Source organism: Triticum aestivum, chromosome 4A, assembly GCF_018294505.1.
Source record: "Triticum aestivum cultivar Chinese Spring chromosome 4A, IWGSC CS RefSeq v2.1, whole genome shotgun sequence".
NCBI classification, from domain to species: domain Eukaryota; kingdom Viridiplantae; phylum Streptophyta; class Magnoliopsida; order Poales; family Poaceae; genus Triticum; species Triticum aestivum.
Genome location: NC_057803.1, coordinates 603,837,358 through 603,844,754, shown reverse-complemented (window position 1 = coordinate 603,844,754; position 7,397 = coordinate 603,837,358).

The following is a 7,397-nucleotide window of genomic DNA, read 5'->3' as shown; positions in this document are numbered from 1 at the left end:
GGGGGTCGGCTTTGAGGGAGTCCCTAGTGTTGCCACGTAGGGCTACGACTCTCGACGATCAAATTCTCTTTCACTGCGGCCCTGCTCCACCTTGCTTTGCAACTGCACCCTCCTTGTTCAACGCCGTCGCTATACCTATCCGGCCACCACCCAGGCATTGTCGAACGTCCACTACCACCACCCACGCGCCCACTCGCCTTGTCCTACAGCACCGTCCACCCAGGGTCCATCTGCAACCAAGTACTATCTGGCCCCTGTCGACGACATCCACGGCAGACACCACAGCCGATAGGTGTTTGTTCACATGCCATTGAGCTTATTTTTGAACTTCATGTCGTTTTTTAATAGTAAGAAAGATGGCGTGGTACTCAAGCCTGGATGATGAGTTGTTATCTGATGCGTGGTTAGCCATATCTGCGGACATCGTAGGTAAGAGCAGAAGGAGTCTCTTTTGGTAGTGCGTGCATGGTTCATTTCATGCGCAAAAGCACATTGCGCCCCTATGACATGCACATCATCCATGAATGCAATATGAAGCCGTTAGCGTATCGATGGTACACCATCCAGAACTGTTGGGGATATTACTACTGGGCGTAAACCGGCCTATCTGGGCCGGGTTAACTTCATCAGTAGTTAAGTATGTTAAAGCCCATGAAGGTAGATGAGGGCTTAAAGCCCATGATCGGTTTAAGGCTTGTAGCCGTAAACCGGCGTCGGTATGTAAACTTGTACTGTAAGTTAGGAATAAGTAGAGACCAAACCAAAAACGTATATGAGCCGGTGTTGGGACTCTGTAAACCGACGGGCGTCACCCATGTATATAAGGGGACGACACGGCGGCGGTTCAAGGACAACAGACAACAACTCGAGACTTAGGCGAAGCTTGTTTGCTCCCTAGTCATCGAAACCCCATCAATCCCATCACAACTAGACGTAGGCTTTTACCTTCATCGAAGGGGCCGAACTAGTATAAACTCTCTTGCGTCCCTGTGTCCGCTTTAACCCCTTCAAGCTAACCCGTTGCGATGGCTCCACGACTAAGTCCTTTCACAAGGACATCTGCCGTGACAATTCCACGACAGTTGGCGCCCACCGTGGGGCTACCACATGATGGTTTCAAATTCTTGGAGGGCCGCTTTGAAGGACTCGAGGGCTACGCTGTGGGCCGGATGACTAAGAGTCGTCGCGGCAAGCTCTACATCGATGATGCAGGCTGGGGCCCCGAGGCCGGCTCAGTTGAGTACGGGTACCGGGTCCCCTTTGGTGGCATACACGTTTTCATCGGCAAGATCGGTGAACCGGGCCCTGAGCCGGACATCTGCACCGACCTCGTCGAAACGGATCAGCGTGCGCGGTCCGCCCGGGTTAAACCGGCCGTGAAGCGTGCCTTCGTGGGAGTCATCCGTGGAGGAAGTTATGAGGATGGATCGGAATCTCGCGGCGAGACCGTCGTTTATTTCGGCGACGAGTCATCAACCGGAGAAACCGAATCTCTATATCAGCTACAAGATGGCCGGATTGGGGGCTGTTCCGATGGCGACAGTAATCCGGACCCCTCTGATCTACCCAACCGAGTTGGAATATTCATGGCCGGCACACAAGCAGCGCTTCATTCTTCGACCGCTGCGCCAATAACCTCCAGTTCAGTAGCGGCGACAGCTGCCGGGGCAGGAAGCTCTGTACGCCCGCCGGCTCAAGTTCTATCAGATCTATTTGATGCATTGGCTGTGCTTATGGCAGAAGCTAGCCCGGCGGATCAGGACGTCCACAACGTGGAGATTGCAAAGGTGAAGGAACATATCACCCAGGCCAAGGTGGACCTGGCAGCTGAGAATGCTAGGATGACAGCAGAGCGGGCCGCTTTAGACGCACAAGCCTACAGGCTCATGTTGGACCAGAATGCGTCGCATGAAATCATGAAGAGGAAGTACCGATCCCGTTTGCCTTCGGTTTTCGAGGCCAGAGACCTTTTCAACACCCCAGGAGCAGGAACCAGTAATCCGCTGGAGGGAAACCGGGCGGAAGCTCCTGGGACCGGCGCGCCGGTTCAGCCCCGTCTGATGGATCTGCCTCGTCAAAACACTGTTATACCTCAGGCTGTTTCAACACCTCCGGGTCATTATTCCAACCCGATGGACAATCTCGTTGCCGCTGCTGCACGACTGGAGGCCATTCCAACAGGAAGCATACTCGTACAGCCGCGACCGGATCCACTTGACCCCTCGTCTAAGCCGGAGCTATAGCAGGCGTATGGATGAACCGGCAGTGTTAAGTAATGAACGACGTGGAGCACCCCGCAGCAACAACCCGGCGGGTGGTGCTGATAACGCTCAGGAAGTTGTGGACCGGGCCCGAGCGTGCAGGGAGGCCGAGTTAGCTGCACAGTATCAGGCTCGGCAGCTTACGCCGGCTCGTCCAACTATCTCGGTTGAACCTGGGGTTACTTCTAGTTCTTTGGGGGTGCCTTTCCTTGTCCCCGCTTTACACAATGTGCGCCTGCCCAAGGATTTCAAAGGCTCACGCGAGGTACCAAATTACACGGCGGATCAACCTCCAGAGACATGGGTGGAGAGCTATGAGATGGCCATGGAGATGCTCGATGTGGATGATGCGGCATGTGCGAAATACTTCACCATGATGCTTGAAGGAACGACCCGTACTTGGTTAAAAAGCTTACCGGCCAATTCTATCAGTTCATGGGCCCAATTACGAGCCCGGTTTATCTGTAATTTCAAGGATACATGTAAGCAGCCTATGTCGATAGTGGACTTAGCTGCCTGCGTCCAGGAGGAAGAAGAATCAACGACTCATTGGGTGCGCCAGGTCTCACGAGTGTTGCATTCATCAGACCACATCAACGCTGACACTGCAGTCATAACCCTAGAAGGCAACTGCCGGTTTGGGCCCCTAAAGCTGAAGTTGGGACGGATGAAGCGCCATTGCACTGACATGGGGACCCTCATGGCTGCCTTGGTAAAGTATGCTGATTCTGATAGTACCAAGGATCCTGAGTCTGATGATGACAAGACAGGGAAGGGAAAGAAGAACAACAACTCCAAAGGTCAACAGCACCACTCGGCAGGTAACGGTAGCGGAGGCAAGCGTAAAGCGGATGGCAACATGGACTTCGTGGCTAATACCAACGCGCAGGACAAGGGTCAGCGATGCAAGGGTAAACCGCCGAATCGCGGTGGAGCGCCTAACCCTAACCCGGACCGCTTAAATTATCTATTGAACCAGCCCTGTCCAAAGCATGGGACAAAGGAGGTGCCAGGAAACCACCTTTGGAAGGATTGCTTCATTATGCAGGAGTTCAAGAATTCTAATGCTTTCTGGTATGATCACGGCTCCGGCGGTGGCTCAGGATCTGGGCCGGGTTACGGTGGAGGAAATTCCGGTTCAGGATTTAATGGTAATCCGGGCGGACATAACAATCAAAATAATCAGAACAATCAGGGTGGCTACAACCAGCAACAACAACAGTCGGGTTACCAGAGCAACCCAAAGCAGTTGAATAGTGGGCAGTACCATGTCTTCACCACTAGCTTGGACAAGCGAGACCGGAAGGTTCAGAGGCGGGCAGTCAACTCTGTTGAACCGGCCGTGCCCCGTTATCTACACTGGTCTGAATAGCCAATCATATGGAGCCGAGAGGATCACCCTCCCCAGGTTGATAACCCAGGTCAGTTGGCTCTGGTGGTGGCGCCTCAGGTGGGAGGTTACAAGTTCACCAAGGTGCTCATGGATGGAGGGACTAGCATTAATATCTTGTACTATGAGACCTTCCGTCGTATGGGACTAACAGATAAAAATCTCAAACCGTCCAATACGGTGTTCCATGGTGTGGTACCTGGCAAGCCAGCATATCCTGTTGGTAAGATAGCTCTGGAAGTGGCCTTCGGAGATGATTATGATTCCAGGTCGGAAACATTGACGTTTGAAGTGGTGAAAATCCAAAGTCCATATCACGCCCTATTTCGGCGACCGGCCTACGCCAAGTTTATGGCACGGCCCTGTTATGTGTATTTGCAGCTCAAGATGCCGGGTCACAAGGGGACAATCACGGTTCACGGAAGCCGTAAAATCGCTTTGGAGTGCGAGGAAGGAGATGCGGCCTATGCAGAGTCGGTTTGTGCCACCGAGGAGCTGAAGTATTATAAGGACAATGTTGATCCGGCGGACATGACTCCATTAAAGAAGCCAACTATGGAGCATGATCCGGCTCTGAAGTTCAAATCGGCAGCTGAAACTAAGCTTGTTGACTTCGTGCCTGGCGATTCGTCCAAGCAGTTCAACATCAGTGCCAACTTGGATCCGAAATAGGAAAGCGCGCTCATCGAGTTCATCCGTGAGAATCGGGACATTTTTGCATGGAAGCTCTCTGACATGCCAGGTGTATCGAGGCAACTCGCTGAGCACACCCTTAATGTGGATCCTAAATACAAACCGGTGAAACAGTTCCTCCGTCGGTTTAACGAAGAAAGACGCAAGGCGATTGGAGAAGAGGTAGCCAGGTGTTGGGTTTCGTAGTAATTTCAAAAAATTTCCTACGCACACGCAAGATCATGTGATGCATAGCAACGAGAGGGGAGAGTGTTGTCTACGTACCCACGCAGACCGACTGCGGAAGCGTTGACACGACGTAGAGAAAGTAGTCGTACATCTTCACGATCCAACCGATCAAGCACCGAAACTACGACACCTCCGAGTTCGAGCACACGTTCAGCTCGATGACGATCCCCGGACTCCGATCCAGCAAAGTGTCGGGGAAGAGTTCCGTCAGCACGACGGCGTGGTGACGATCTTGATGCACTACAGCAGCAGGGCTTCGCCTAAACTCTGCTACAGTATTATCGAGGAATATGGTGGCTGGGGGCACCGCACACGGCTAACGAATAGATCACGTGGATCAACTTGTGTGTTTCTGGGGTGCCTCTGCCTTAGTATATAAAGGACCAAAGGGGGGGAGGCTGGCCGGCCACCTTGGGCGCGCCAGGAGAGTCCTACTCCCTCTGGGAGTAGGATCCCCCCCCCCCCCAATCCTAGTTGGAATAGGATTCCTTGAGGGGGGAAAGAGAGAGAGGGGGCCGGCCACCTCTCCTAGTCCAAATAGGACTAGGGGAAGGGGGGAGGCGCACAGCCACCTTGGGCTGCCCCTTTCTCCTTTACACTAAAGCCCACTAAGGCCCATATAGCTCCCGGGGGGTTCCGGTAACCTCCCGGTACTCCGGTAAAATCCCGATTTCACCCGGAACACTTCCGATATCCAAACATAGGCTTCCAATATATCAATCTTTACGTCTCGACCATTTCGAGACTCCTCGTCATGTCCGTGATCACATCCGGGACTCCGAACAACCTTAGGTACATCAAAATGCATAAACTCATAATATAACTATCATCGTAACCTTAAGCGTGCGGACCCTACGGGTTCGAGAACAATGTAGACATGACCGAGACACGTCTCCGGTCAATAACCAATAGCGGGACCTGGATGCCCATATTGGCTCCTACATATTCTACGAAGATCTTTATCGGTCAGACCGCATAACAACATATGTTGTTCCCTTTGTCATCGGTATGTTACTTGCCCGAGATTCGATCGTCGGTATCCAATACCTAGTTCAATCTCGTTACCGGCAAGTCTCTTTACTCGTTCCGTAATACATCATCTCACAACTAACATATTAGTTGTAATGCTTGCAAGGCTTATGTGATGTGCATTACCGAGAGGGCCCAGAGATACCTCTCCGACAATCAAAGTGACAAATCCTAATCTCGAAATACGCCAACCCAACATGTACCTTTGGAGACACCTGTAGTACTCCTTTATAATCACCCAGTTACGTTGTGACGTTTGGTATTACCCAAAGTGTTCCTCTGGTAAACGGGAGTTGCATAATCTCATAGTTATAGGAACATGTATAAGTCATGAAGAAAGCAATAGCAACATACTAAACGATCGGGTGCTAAGCTAATGGAATGGGTCATGTCAATCAGATCATTCAACTAATGATGTGACCTCGTTAATCAAATAACAACACTTTGTTCATGGTCAGGAAACATAACCATCTTTGATTAACGAGCTAGTCAAGTAGAGGCATACTAGTGACACTCTGTTTGTCTATGTATTCACACATGTATTATGTTTCTGGTTAATACAATTCTAGCATGAATAATAAACATTTATCATGATATAAGGAAATAAATAATAACCATATTATTGCCTCTAGGGCATATTTCCTTCAGTCTCCCACTTGCACTAGAGTCAATAATCTAGTTCACATCGCCATGTGATTTAACAGCAATAGTTCACATCACCATGTGATTAACACCCATAGTCCACATCGATATGTGACCAACACCCAAACGGTTTACTAGAGTCAATAATCTAGTCCACATTATATTATGTGATTAACACCCAAAGAGTACTAAGGTGTGATCATGTTTTGCTTGTGAGATAATATTAGTCAATGGGTCTGTCACATATAGATCCGTAAGTATTTTGCGAATTCTATGTCTACAATGCTCTGCATGGAGCTACTCTAGCTAATTGCTCTCACTTTCAATATGTATCTAGATCGAGACTTAGAGTCATCCATATCTGTGTCAAAAACTTGCATTGACGTAACCTTTTACGACGAACCTTTTTGTCACGTCCATAATCGAGAAACATATCCTTATTTTACTAAGGATAATTCTGACCGCTGTCCAGTGATCTACTCCTAGATCACTATCGTACTCCCTTGCTAAATCAGTGCAGGGTATACAATAGATCTGGTATACAACATGACATACTTTATAGAACCTATGGCCAAGGCATAGGGAATGACTTTCATTCTCTTTCTATCTTCTGCCGTGGTCAGGCTTTGAGTCTTACTCAACTTCACACCTTGTAATACAGGCAAGAACTCTTTCTTTGACTGCTCTATTTTGAACTACTTCAAAAAATCTTGTCAAGGTATGTACTCATTGAAAAAACTTATCAAGCGTCTTGATCTATCTTTATAGATCTTGAAGCTCAATATGTAAGCAGCTTCACTGAAGCCTTTCTTTGAAAAAACTCCTTTCAAATACTCCTTTATGCTTTACAGAATAATTCTACATTATTTCCGATCAACAATATGTCATTCACATATACTTATCAGAAATGCTATAGTGCTCCCACTCACTTTCTTGTAAATACAGGCTTCACCGCAAGTCTGTATAAAACTATATGCTTTGATCAACTCATCAAAGCGTATATTCCAACTCCGAGATGCTTGTACCAGTCCATAGATGGATTGCTGGAGCTTGCATATTTTGTTAACACCTTTAGGATCGACAAAACCTTCTAGTTGCATCGTATACAACTCTTCTTTAATAAATCCATTAAGGAATGTAGTTTTGTTTATCCA